The 14,841-nt window shown below is 39.7% G+C and overlaps 1 protein-coding gene across 5 annotated transcripts in view; it reads left to right on the plus strand.

Moving 5' to 3' along the window:
- gabra3 (gamma-aminobutyric acid type A receptor subunit alpha3) overlaps positions 1 to 14,841 on the plus strand; it is a 118,605-nt gene that overhangs the window by 25,276 nt on the left and 78,488 nt on the right. The window lies entirely within an intron of this gene.

A 14,841-nucleotide genomic window follows, 5' to 3' on the forward strand; every position in this document is an offset into this window, starting at 1 on the left:
CCTGTACAGTGAATTCAATAAATGGTTCATTAGGGAGATATAGGGTTTGCAGTAGGTTGGCGGAGCTCTTGGGCAGAGAACCTTTGTCTGAAAACATGGGATGGAGGTTTTAGCTCATTAAAAAGCGAGTGTGAAAGTTTAAATATCTGCGCTTGTGTTGCTTCTGGGCTCACTTTAAAATATCTGGTTAGAAATGTATCCCACAGAATATGAAACGTGAAATGAAAAAGGTAAGTTACAGTACGAAGGGATTCTGCGTTTTAGATTTTCTTGAAGCCGCGGGAAGCTGAGGGATCAATCTGATGGAGTGGCGGCTTCATGTCAGAACAGTCGGTTTGTAGTTGAGTGATGGATATACTCCGAGTAAATGACAATTTGTCTTCGTGGATTACATCACCATGAAGTTCAAAGTTTTGTCACAACCTAAGAAGAAAAGTTTACTTTTAACAAGCTTGTGCAGTTGTTGAGTTTACTTGTGAGCTCAACAAATACATCAAGTCAGAAGGTTAAGCGTGAACAAATTACTGGCGTGTAAAAAAATAAATAGCAACGTGTTGCTACATGAATAATTCAGATACCAGTAGGGTATTGTCGTCCCACATTGCCCTTCAGGTGACCAGTTAAGTACAAACGACTTAATTTTGAAACCACGTGAACATCTACTGCGGTTTTAGACTGAAATCATACATCATTAGCTAAACTTTAAGCTGAAGCTCATTGGTGATCTGGTAGGACTGGAGACATGGAAGTCTGTTTCCAAACACAAGTTTTTGATTTTCCACCTTTTCTGTCTTGAGCAGTCATAAACACAGCCACTGTAAAAGCAGGGTTTAAGGTCTTAAAACAAAGAGAATTTTTATAACCTGACCTTAGGATCTTATATTAGCGGTTAGCGCAGCAGGTGCAGCTAGCAATACTGAAACAGAATCTCTGTGGATATTCCCTTGAGCGCAAGTGTCGAATTCATTTCCAGCAGCCAAATGAACCTGCAGTGTAATTACATTTGGCCCCGAGATAATTAGGAATGTCTATAAATAACGGCTCAACAGTAAACGCCCTGCTGGTGCCACGGATGTATTTCTTATTTAACTACTCATATAGTTAAATAAAAGCTATGTACCTATTGATTTGAGTTTGACACCCGTGTCTTAGAAGATGTAGAGCCTCACCATAACAGATTTCATACGACCATCTGATGGACAAAAGCAATGATGTTTAATGATGATGAAAGTTCAACTTGATTAAACAGAGCAATTTGGCAGTACAATGCCTTCGTCTTAGCTAACTTTGAGTTAGCGCCATTGTCGATAGAATGTAGCGTGTTCACTGATTGGGGTAAAAATAAAAAATAAAAAAGATTTTCGAGTTTCCATCCAGCTGGTCACCAATCAGGCAGAAAACTATCCATTCCCGTTAACAGCACATTTCTCAGTGGATCTCTGTGTCTGATCGATGGCTCTGTAGCGGGTTTACCCCGTGTCAAGTTACCTCAACTCATTCTGCTTTCTTCAAAACCGTTGGACCAGCAGAATTATCCGAGCGTGGCTCTGAAAGAGAAGAGGTCAGCGTTTAAGCTGCTTCACATACGTCCCACATCTGCTGCATATCTGGACAAATCACCGGAGATATTAACTTTTGTGTGAAACCAAGCTTTAGTAGTAGGTGGAATTACTGATGCATGTAATTGACTGGTAGTCTCTGTTTCCATAGCGACTGAGGCGGCTATCAGGAAGACGAAGTGGGAAGGTTTTAATTTGGCCAAAGGAATGTTACTGACTTAAATCCTATTTTGGTGCACCTCACTTTGCTGTAGCCATAATATTGTCATAGTGATATTTTATGCACACGACTGAAATAAGAGAGCAAATGAGCAGACCCTGTTGTTTTATTAGTTTTAGAAGAAACTGTCCTCTCCTCACTGACAAAGGCGCCGCCTGTTGTCTCCATTGCAGGCTCTGCTTGGCCGCCTTCATTTGTATTCCCGTCACATCATGACACCGGCATGCATCTTTGCTGACCGCCACAACCGCCGAGATGTGTCCGCGTCACTGAAGTGATTTGGTGAAAAATGACTCAATATGTTCAGCTGGAGTTTGTGCCGAAGTATCAGTCCTGTGTCTGTGGGAGTCTCCGTCTCTCAGATAACATTTAATCTAATTTGATCATTCCTTAACTCGGAAATGTAATTCTTTTTTCCGTAATGAACTCTCCTCTGATTCACTTTCTGGCTGATAATGACGTGTTAACGCAAACTCAGAACTGCAAGGTAGATTTTAATGTGGAAACAGTGATGGCAGAAGTTGAACTTTCAAGCACATTAACACCGCTTTAACTCTAGGATGCCTTCATGTTCCAAGTCTGCTTATTAGTAGAAAGAGTCTGCTTTATTGTAGCATAATCTAAATTCAATAAAGCATTATTTGACTCCCACAAAGCAGGATTGTGTCACAAAACAATACACACATCTTTTAATATCCAACAGATCACCATCCAGTCTATCATCCAAGGATGAAGAATATGGTAAAACTGCAACCTCGTTCTGCGTTCACAACTTCTGTCTGTTCCCTGATTGGCCCAGTAGAAATTCTGTGAAGCCAGGAAGACAATGGCTAGGCTAGCATTTTCTACAGGCAGAAAACTAGGAGAGACAAACCCAATCCACTGCGACCTTAATCACAGCAAAATAAATAGCTTCTAAAAAGAACTGTCAGCTGGGGGAACTGACGAACATCAATCATGTGGTTGTGTTATGGACACAATGTTTGATCAAACAGCTGCAGCTGGTCCAGAATGCTGCTGCTCATGTTCTCACTAAAACCAGGAAGATAGAGCACATAACACCAGTTTTAAAGTCCCTCCACTGGCTCCCTGTAGCTCAAAGAATAGACTTTTAAATACTGTTGTTAGTTTATAAATCACTGAATGGTTTAGCACCACAATACATTAAAGATCTGCTATTGTTGTATCAACCTTCCAGAACCTCTCAGGTCTTCTGGTTCTGCTCTGCATCCCAAGAACCAGAACCAAACGAGGAGAAGCAGCATTCAGCTTCTATTCACCACATATCTGGAGGAAACTTCCAGAAAACTATAAAACAGCTGAAACATTGACTTCCTTTAAATCTAGACTAAAAACCCACCTGCTTAGAATTGTATTTGAAACTTAGTCAATTACAAATTTAATGACGACTTGACTAAATGTCGTGTTTTGATTGTTGGTTCTATGTTGCATGACTTTGTGTTTGTTATGTTGTAAAGCACTTTGAAATGCCTTGCTGCTGAAATGTGCTATACAAATAAAATTTGGATTTGAATGTGGTCCAATTCACAGCCAGCTGTGAAAATTCTTTTTGTGGTGCCGCTTGTCAGCGGATCGCTTCTGGAGCGAGTACAGAGCAGAAAAAGAGCGTAATGATGAAAAGGATACATATAAATGTATCCTGTGTATATCTGTGATATGCTTGACATCACCGGCTCAGATCAAAGAGCCTCCAGCCTCCTAGAAGCTGGTATTGATGCTGGACCAGTCTGCACTGTAAACTGTTTATCTCATCTCTCAATCCCATCACTGCGGTCCACTTTTCTGATGATTGCCAGCCTCCTGCTGGGCTCACTGCATCTTCCAGCTTTAATCACAGGCCATTGTAAAGATGCCGAAGTTGCCCTCATCTGAACTGACATTATTACTTCCCCCATCCAGCCACTGAACGGGCAATGATATCTGCTTGAAGTGGATTCTTGTTTTCTGAAGAGCTCTGTGTGACATATATTTTCTTGGTCAGGAATTTGTTTACATTCATTGTGTGAGACGAGCTATTTCCTTCAGAATAAGAGAGTTGTGTTTTTATAGCTTGCATAAACATCAAGTCTAATTTAGGATTTTTCATGTTTTCCTCGTCTCCTCTGGCCTTGAGCAGATAGTGACTTATTTTGTTTTCCTGTTAGCTCTGAAGCGTACAATATGTTTGTTCCTTAGAAGCACTTCTGCCGATGTTTCTGTTTTGCTCCGTCTAAATAATTATAATGTTGCGCAGGCTGACAATTGCTTTGTTTCCCCCCCTCTATCAAGGTTTTGCTCCCGTTCAAGCAAATGATTTGCATCGTCAATTATATAATAAAATTAGACTTACAGAGCCATGTAGTAGTTCCCTCTTCACAAATTTCTTCTGTTTTCTGAAACAAAAAGGTTTCTAGTTATGAAAAAATATATATAGATCAAGCAATTCTGGACTTTGACTAGGCCAATAAAAATTATTTATATTTTGAGGGGGTCTCTTTAGCTGGTTTTCTTTGAATGAAGGTTCTGCTACGTCCTCAAGGAGTGTTTACGCTTGATCCAACATTTTCCTGTGGAGTTTTCTGGTAGAGAACTGATGGCTCCATTAATTACCACAATTTGGTACTGAAGCAGCAAAGCAGGTCCAGGCCATCACATTTTACCACTTCCATGTTTGACTGTCAGCATGGTCGTCCTTTTCTAAAATGTTGTGTTTGATTAAGCCAGATCTAATGTGACAAACACCTTCCAGAAAGTTCTACTTTTGTCAAATCAGCCCAAACAAATACAGTAATTTTTTAAAAATCTTGGGAATTTCCAAGAGGTTTTGGGGGAAAATATGAAACTTTGTGTTTTGTTTGTCCTTCCGCAGTAGTGTTGGCTCTAAAACTCTCCCCATGGATGCTGTTTTCACCCAGTCTTTTGAATATTGTTGGATCATCTGATCTGAACCGATAGAAGGAGGTTTCTGCAGTTGTTCAGGCGTTGTGCTGGATTCCTCTGTTTGCTGATGCATTCTGGGAGTAAAAGCAGCAGAGCCACCTCTCCTGGGAAGAGTCACAGCTGTTCCTTGCTTTGTGTATAACAACAACAATGTCTCCTATTTCCAATCTTATAAAAGACTTTGCAACCTATTCCAAAAAGGGTAGATGTCAGGTTCTTTGATTCTCATCAAATTTTGTTTCTTTGTTGTTTTTTAATTAGGGGAATAATATGATTTTTTCTTGTTTCTTTTTGCCTAACTGATGTTATGTTGAGAAGTTCCATTTATTATCTGTCAAAAAAAAAAAAATGTGGCTAACCGCAGTTAACTGTATTTTGGATTAATTTAATTTCATAGTAAATTTAATAAATTTTTAATGGTTTTATTCTGATTTTGTTCGTCAATCATGAAAGTCTTGAATGTGTGAAAAAAAATTAAGCGAAAATTTGTTAGGAAGCAAAATCTGTTTGCAGCTCCGCGTGTTTAGCTGACATGTGGCGCTTTGCCTTTCCTCCTGTTTCGCTGATCGTAATATGAAGTTGTACTAAACAAGCCATTAGGTTGCTTATAAGCTGCAAACTAGCCGGCGCGATGGTCTGCTGCGGTCTGCGTTGTGCTCCAAGCAGCTCAACGAGGCCGGAGGTAAGACATGAGCACAGGTGGTTTGTGCTAGAAAAGGTATTGCTCTTCAGCGGGGATCCCTGATGAACTCTGACACTTTTCACCTACGAGGCAGGCCTCCTGTCCCAGCTGCTTTCCGCTGTTTTAAAACCACAGCTGCCCTGACTTGTGCTCAGACACAGGGTGCAGCCGTACTAATTAAACGAGCCACACCGGTTTAAATGCTTACTCTCCTTATGCTATCAGATCCAATCTCTTCCAGCAGCTTAATTAATTTCAAAGCAGGCACTGTTTTCCTATTAGATATTCTCCATGATCATTTCAATTCAGAAGGGAAATTACAAAGCTAGATGGGGTTTTTTGGGGGTTCTTTTGGGGGGGGAGGGATAGAAGTGATTTAAAGTAGACATCTTGACAATTGTGACCGGTTGATTAATAGAAATGGTTTTAATTATTGTCTTTCTCAAACAGTTACTGGATTGATTGGAGCATGTTCCAACATGCTTTGACTGAATCACACCCGAGGTCATTTCATTGTGTCTGATTTGCAGCTTTGATAAAGGGATATCAAACATTTTACCTTCAGCAGCATCTGTAGAGAATTAACCAGCTGTTCGTTGTGCAAATGTGCTCAACTGGCGTAAGCGTTACACATCCCAGCCATTTGTAGCCTGACAGATGACTGTGATGGCTCATAAAAGTATCTAATTGCAGACTTTTTAACATTTTGCCACGCAGACTTTCAATGTGTTTTATTGAGATTTTATGTGATCCAATGCGCTAAGCCGCGCATTGTTTGTGAAGTGGAAGGAAAATTACACGGTTTTTCAATTAATTAAACTCTGTTGCAGTGGAGTGTCAGACTTTTCACTCACACTCACACACACACACACAGGAGTGTACATCCTGCTATCCTGGAAGACCTGGAGCTGCAACAGGTTGCGCTGTCCGGGGAGCAGCGTTCCAGCGTCTGACATGAAAATGCGTTTAAACATAAGGTTCTCATCGAGAGTAATCTGAATGTTTTATCAGCTGTCACCGTGCGGGCCAGCACTGTGACAATACAGGGATCTCCTCCTTATAAAGTTCCCCCAGAACACCAAACCCAAATGTTTAATGTCTGACAGAGACATTGTTTTGCTTTTAGCCTAATTTCTGAAACCACATTTCTTCTCTGCCCTTGCTACTGCCGTGGAAATCTGTCTTAGTTTAAAAAAGAATAACACTCCTTCTGGTATGTTTATATATATATACATATATATATATATATATATATATATATATACATATATATATATATATATATATATTTTTTTTTTTTTCTGCAAATGAAACTTAAGAGGTCACGCAGGCATTTCCCCGTTCTGGTGTGTAATCAGGAGAGTAAACTGTCCCGAAGCAGATCTTGGCAAAAGCAGCCGGCGAGAGACCGATTGTTGCCAAGTTTAGCTGTGAAAGATTTGTAAAGTCACTTCTCCATAAATTCAAAGCAGATTATGTCCATTTAACTCAAATTAAAACTGGAGCATTAGCCCGCTTTATTCCTCGGTTCCATTGTTCTTTTCAACACCTTAACAACTCCCTCTGACGATTAGTCAACAAAGCGTTGGCGTGGCGAGATGAAAGTGACAACACAATGCATCGCTCCTCTGGCCCCCGCCGAAAACGGCAACAGAGGGTCATTGTCATTTGGTGCCACGTTAATAATGGATCCGCTTTGCTCTCATTACATGTCTGTGAGGGGGAAAACTGAAATCCTGACAAATTATCTCTGGCGTAACATAATCACGATGAGCCCCAGCAGAGGCTGTTTTGCCTGGCAGCCCTGATGCATTGATCACTGGCTTGTGATGCAGCCTGATGCTCATAATTTCACGCATCCTCCCAGTCCCAAAGCTGAGAGAAAAATGTCCTCCATAAGAAGGTTCACATGCAAGCTACAGCCTGTCTGTCTTTAAATGTTACGTTTAGTCACTGCGTTTCTCAGTGCTGAATGGAAACCAGCCTTTGCTCCATTTTGTGATAAGTTGGCCTTCCTACACAGGTCAGGAAAAGCATGGAGAAGTGTGGGACTTTGCTTTATGTTCTTCTGTTTTGAATTTGGCCTGGAGAAAAATTTCCAGACTTTAGTCCCAACTCTACTGTCTATTTCTTCCCTATCTGCCCAACTGATAGTATATCATCCATCCATTTGTCTCTCCCTTCATCAGCTGACCATCTGTTTGTATCTATGAGTTAATCCATCTTTACATGCATAGATTCATTCAATTACAACATTAATCGATGGTTTGTGAACCATCATTCTGTTTACATTTTGTGAAGGAGGAAGTTTGTCTTCTTCACAGGTTTTCATGCCGTTTCCTTCAGTAGTTTTTGGTGCGGCGCCACCACAGGCAAGAGGGGGAAGAGGTTTTTCAAAGAGTTTGGTTTGTTTGACAGTGCAGTGTGAAGGAGAACCACACCAGGTGAAAACGTAACAAACGTTGCAATTTTTGGTCTCCAGTCGAGCCCAGTCTGCGGTGTGATTGAGCCATTCGCTTCATTCCAGGGGGTTTAGGATACGAGCTGCATTGAGATCCCCAGCCATAACGAATATGTTCTTTGCCCGAGCTGCAGCGGGGTAATAAACATGCCAATCTTCCTGAAACTTATTTAAAAAACAGCACACCTACCGGGCCTCCTGTCTGTCGTAATGTCTCCGAGTGGCGAAAACAATCGAAGGCATTTTACATGTATAACGTGGCGCAGATTACTGTTGATATTCAGTCCGTGACCGCTTCATCAAACTGAATATGACAAGATCTGGAGCTATTTTTAGAGAACAGCCACTTGGATTACATGGTCATAAAGCTCTGTCCTAAATTCAACAATTACCGTGGTTGACAGTGTTTTCTGTCTGATGAAGAAGTCTCGTTTGGAGACGCTCAGCTATCTCTTAAAGTATATCGCAGTTTAAATTTCTGTCTGCTGTGACTGTAATTTAAATATTAAAAGGAAAACACAATGTATCCCAGCTGACTTGGGCCTAACACTTCCTATTTTACCCCTCATTGTTTTATATAGTTTTAATTTCTGCGTTGTCATACAACAAGTCTAATAGTATAACTTGTACTAAATCCCTTCAGAGCTTTTAATTCTGTCACAAGTGATTACATCACTCATTGCAGATTTTTTTGTCCCCCCCCCCACACACACACACAGAAAATGAACTGACAGCTGAATTGAAAACAAATGTTAGAACTGGAAATGGAGCAGGCTTTAGGTCTGCTGTCCCCAGAGGCAAGCTATTTATAATTTCCAAACAAAAGCGTCAGGCTTTTGTGGTTTGGGTTTTTTTATTGTTTTTTTTTTTTACTTTAACTCTCTAGTTTCGTTTTCTCTGTTTCAAGCGCAATCCGAGGAGCCCCAGGGATCACTGAGCCCCTCATTTACATGACAAGAATGGTTAAATTAGGTCCATTGTACAGAGTCCGCTTGCTCTGCCTATGTTTTTAATATACAAGAAAGAAAAGAAAGTGCTTGGTAACAGCATTACGCGGCGTTTTGTACAGCAGCTCTGATCGAGCTTGTTGGCAAAACATGAAGTGAAACAACATCTGAACAGAAGTCCTACAGGAAATGAGATTATTGAGTTTACAGAGGGCTTAAGAAAACACATAAATCTTTACTTTATTTGTCCCTCTGAAACACCGGTTTCCATTTACACACCAGCCAATTTTATCTGCTTCCAGGTCATGGGAAACCATTTAAGTTATTCATACCTCTTGACCCTTTTCACAGTCTGTCACAGTTGAATCACAAACTTTAGTGAACGAGGTTAGGATGTCATGTCACAGATCAACACGGAGGAGTGCTTATTGTGAAACGGAAAGAAAATTTAGCAATTATAATCTGAAAAGTGTGGCAGGCACTTTTATTTAGGTTTCATTCAGAATAATTGCAGACTTATCGTTTGCTTCTCAGAGTAAGACTCTTCCTGTCCGTTTAGGAAGATAGCCGTATCTTGAGATGTGCAGTTCGCTTTTTTTTATGTAATTTTCAGATAATGGAAAGATTAAAATTTCTCCGCAGGATGTTGAAAGCATGATATATTGTTTTATAACCAAACCTAACACTTCTCTTTCACTTCCACGGTGAATCTGCTGCATTTCTTCATCTTCATGAGGCCGTTTCTTCGCTAATGTTCTCTAATAAACCTGTCAAGTCTCTCAGATTAAAACTGAGATTAAAGTACACACATGTTTACAATTTTATTTTTTTTATGTTACATAAAGAGCTAAATAAAAAAAAATCTACTTCAGTGTTTTTACTCTGTAAATATTTGCTCTGGTCATTTAAAGACTTTTTAAAAGTCACATAGTCAACGAGAAGAATGATGGCAAGTGAAATATCTAGAAATTGAAAACGCAACTGTCAAACAAAGAATCGGGAAGAAAATTATCCCTGTGACATTTTGCAGCTTTATGGGAAACATAAAGGCAAATCCCTTTCTTTAATGGTTGCTGACGGAGAATTAGCTTAAACAACGTGAAGTACTGCGAAATAAAGAACAAAGGGAACAGAGAAAAGGGAGCAAATAAAACATGAAGCTATCTGTTTACTAGCACTTGTTAGGCAGCACATGATTGGTGTAATTTAATGTCTGGGACTTGACTTACTCTTAAGTGTGACATCTGTTGAAAGAGAGATGAAGGCGGAAGTTACAAAATGTAACATTTTGTCTAATTTGCATGTTCTGTCGTTTTGCTCTTTAATTTAAACAGCCTAGTTTTGAGGGAATTGAAGTGAACAAATGAGTGAGAATACATCTGAATCCTCGTTATCACCACGCTGAAAAATCTTGTGTTCTGAAACAAAGAACAACTCTAGACTGTGATGTTGTAATTTACTTTAACATCTTTCATGTTTAGTGAACCCAATTTAAGTTTTCTTTTCGTTTTTTTATCTTTTATTATGCTTCGCATTGATATTCTTAAGCCGTTGCCGTACTTTCTCCTAACTTTTAAAAGTGATCTCGTGTTGATGTGACAAGGGGAATGAAGGGTTTTCCTTGGCTGCTGAGCTGTGGAGCAGCGCCGGGTCATTGCCACCTTTTCCCCTTCTTATTTTTCCATTTCACGTTTTTCATTTGCAGGCAGATCAGCGCGGTACCTGCCCCCTTTGTCTTTCACAGCAAAGCCTCTGCAGAATGTGCAGCCCGTGATACGACAACGTCTTTTAGAAAAAGGCATCGATGCCTCGGGAAAAGATGTCGTCTGGAAAGCAGCACATGTTGCTGCAAAATCTCAGCGAGCTTTTCGGAATTAATGCTGCCGTCACAGAAGAGGCAAGTGTCCTTTGCCAAGGGCACTCATCCATTCCTATACCATCACACAGATTGGCTTTTGGACCGATAACAGTCAGGGTGGCCCTTTTCATCTCTGGACACTGTGCGATGCCCGCCCCAGATGTCTTTAATCCCAGAGAAGTCAAAGTCGTCTTTGAACTGAATTCGTAAAATCCTTTTTGAATTTTTACATCACGGTGTTTTTTATCTTGCTTTTGTAACTAACTTGGTATATTTCTGTACTTGAACAGTCTTTTATGATTATGCTAGCTCTACATCAATGGTGATTCTTTATGCAATTAAGTTTGACACACGGAGGATCACTGGCTAAATCCTGCTGCCATTTAAACTTTGAGAACGTGTCTGTTTTATGTTCTATGAAAAGTGATTGAGAAATGTACTCATAATTTATTCCTGTTTGTTTTATGGTTTGCCATAATGGTGCAGTTTAAATGTTGCTTTTCTTTACATAAAAACCCAGGATTATTTAAGGTAACATTATATTAGTTTACATCCATGCATATGTTTTTAAAGCGAACACTTATGAGCCATCACGTAATTTGGATTTTACTTTTGTTAAATTGTAAATGTGTGGTGAATTACATTTGTTAATGTTTTGTTTTAGTTATACTCACTGTTGTTTGTCCCTTTATTCAGGTCCTACATCCACAACAAGTGTATGGAAGGGGCCAGACTGGCACTTCCTGTTTGCATGGGTTCATGATGTCATTGATTACATCAACCAAAAGGAGCATTTTTACTTTGTTTTGTATAGTAGGCTATTGTTCATTCTGTGTGGATGAATATAAATTTGGTCAACAAATCTCATTCCGGTTTCTTTGTTGGGTTTATCCTATTTTTTTATTGGTAGAGACCAATGAAGTTCAGGTAAAACCAGTCAGATTGTATAAAGTTGAAATTGGTACTGCGCTTCTTCAACTTCATCGCCACTGTGACATCACTTTGTGTGCAAATCGCTAAGGACTGTTTGGAATGTGTATGGTGAGCTTTTATACCAAATAAACGGTCAGAAATTCACACTTTCCGCGCCAATAAGACCTGCAGTCTGTTAGACGTCTCACACATGACACAGACGATGCTGGTAAAGAAAGGTCAAAGGTCACATAGAGCTGGAATCCTCATAGTCATAGACAAGAAAGGGAAGAATGAAGAAGCTCCACATACAGCTAATCATGAACACAACGTCACTATAAATGAATGATTATTGCTTTAAACAATGTTTTATATTATCTGTACGTCTGAAATAACAGCTGTGTGTTGTAGAAAGGATTTGCTGAGGACTTGAAATTAGCTTACTTGCACCAACTAATGAGGTTAAATATAGAAGTCATAACATATAATTGGTTAATATGGTATGAAATTAAAAAAGAAACGGTTATTTTGTCTGCTGTTTGTTTTATTTTAGCTCATTTAAATTTGTAGACGTTTTGTGAAATGCAGCTGATCAGGAAACATATTGAGTGACTCCTGGCTAACTTAATCTCAAATTCAGTTAATGCCACCATATTTTATGAGCATTTACCCAGTGTCCATGTGTCCAGTCAGAACAAAATTTATTTTGTGGTTTTTCTTTTGTTCATTTACTGATTTATGCTTTCTGTCAATACAATCTGGGCACTCTGGCTTTGACTCTTTTGAAATTTTCCTCTTTTTTTGAATCAAGTTTTTCCTTTTTTCCAGTCGTTTGAGCACAAGGTTGTCACAGCTGTTCAAATTGACTCACAAGGTGAAGGTTTGAGGTGCATGAGGCAGGAGCCAATGCCGAACGGTCTGCTTGATTGAATCAGAGGAGACTCAGTGGGTGGTACTCAGCAGTTCAGTTGCTATATGCTATAGGGCTCCTGCTGAGGCACTTTCCAGAAATAACCAGAAAGCAGCAGAAGAGGTTTGGTGATTGTAGATCTCAGACTGAGGCTGGTGTTTGAATCTGTATGGATAAGATGACAGGTTCTAAGTGTTGGGCTTTTTGTCTCCACAGGAAGCGGATTTTTAATTCAGCTGAATTTACTTGTGTAACTTCGAGCCCCATCAAGCACCATAAGAGCTGACACGGCTCGATTAAGGTTAGCGGTACAAAGGAAGGGATTTGCTGTATGTGTGTGGTGTGATGGAAAGAGAATACACTTTCTGTGGGAGTGCATTCACTCCCACAGAAAGAAGTTGCACTGTAGCATTTTGAAATGCCTTGGTCTCTACATCCACATTTGGATTATGGTGATTGGAGGTCAAAAATGATGAACTCCAGTGGACACAGTGTTTAGAAAATTGGACATTTGACGTCTTTACCTTCAGAAAGTCCTAAGGAAACTGAAACAGTAAACAAGTAATGGTAAATATAAAAAAAATTTAGTTATTTTGCAAGCCTGTTTTGGTCATTGCAGCTAATTTATGCATTTCGTGAGTAGAGATGCAATGGTATATGCAGCTTTTAAGATCTGATGATGGTATCTGAGTTGTGATCGTATAGTAATTAAGTGAAGCTAATGACACACAAAAAAAAAAAAACATTTAGTATTTTTAGATTATGACCCAAAGATGATCCAATGCAGTCCTATATGAAACTGACCTTTAGCTTAGCATTGATAAAAGCCTTCAAACCCAATTCTAACTTTTGCGTTGGTAGCTTTTGGCTAGTCATTTTCTTACAGTTTTTCTGAATCATTCACATCACGTGTCATTTCTTTTTCCCTACCAGCTTCAGAAAATGGAGGACAATTTAAAAACGGTGAAGGCTTCTTCAAAGAAGCTCATAAACGTCTTGCTTTAAAATAAAAGTCTTCACCCGTCAGACTGAAGGGATACTTTCATATCTCGGTGCCCGTGATATTAACTTCACCAGAAATGCATCTTGTGCTTTGAGATCTCATTACACTCTTATGTGTGAGTTGTAAAGGGCCTTTTTTCATATTTCAATGAAAAATAATCTATTCTGTTTCACATCCATTAATTTCATTGCAAAGATTTCATAAAAGCGGCGTTTCGCGAAACAGGGGGCTTAGAAAGCTCTTTTAAAATAAACACTCATCAGTTCAGTGACAAGTAGGAGCCGGTCGCAGCATTAATGTTACATACATCCTCGAATGGTAGATTTATAGCCGTTCATTTGTTTATTTCTCCTCTGACGATTGGAGTCCCCTGCTGCAACACAGGGGTCACCGATCCCCCTGTGGAAACTGTTTGATCCTCTTTTTTAATGCAGCGGCCAAAATGGGGGGAGAGAGCAGGATCTGGAACACACAATGGAAGCCTTTTAAGTATGACACAGCTGCTACACGTGTGCGTGCACGCGTGTGTGTTTTGTGCAGTTCTCAGTCGGTTGTGCCTTCACTCCCTCATTGTTTCTAAGCTGCATCCGAAATTAGGTAGAGCAATTTCTGAGCCCATTTATTTTTTTAATGAGGGGGTCATTTAGTTTTTCGGTAAATTGCTGGGCTGCAACCTTCTTGTAATAATTAATAATAATTCATGTCTGAGAAAGGCAGTCGCCGTGCAACACGAGAGGAAGTGAAGGTGGAGGGGGAAACAAGAAAGGCTCCTGTTGCTCCGTTTCTGTGTTGATGTGACTGACGTGGGTTTTAATGTTCGGCAGCTACAATCGTGTCCTGGACTCAGATTGCTGTGTAAATATGCAATGTGCTGGAACAACAATATGCATAGCAAAGTAACGTTACACGTTTTCACTAAATGTGTGTAAATATGCTGCATGTAAAATAATTTTTTTTAGCCGTAAAAAGCAGCAAAAAATGAGCACTGAAGAAAGGAGTGAGCTCAGGTAGTCTTGTGATAATATTAGTTTGTGTATCAGTCAAAAAAATGATGATTATCTTTGGTAGGGAAGCACAATGTATAGATGACTTATATGCTTCTGGTTGATAAACCAAAAGTGTTATAATGATGATTTTTCCAAAAGTGAAGTCCAATAACAGAGATCCTGGCTGTAAAGGTCAAAGATGCATCTTGAAATGTGAGTGCGTGTGCGTGTGTGTGTGTGTGTGTGCGTGTTATAATGCCTTAGTGCTGGCTTTAGCTCCTCCCACACACAAGCACAGAGCAGCCGGGTGAGATATGGACAAGCAAGTGCAACGAAATCTGAAAATAACACAGACAGTGCAAG

Source organism: Gambusia affinis, linkage group LG15 (assembly GCF_019740435.1).
Source record: "Gambusia affinis linkage group LG15, SWU_Gaff_1.0, whole genome shotgun sequence".
Lineage (NCBI taxonomy): Eukaryota > Metazoa > Chordata > Actinopteri > Cyprinodontiformes > Poeciliidae > Gambusia > Gambusia affinis.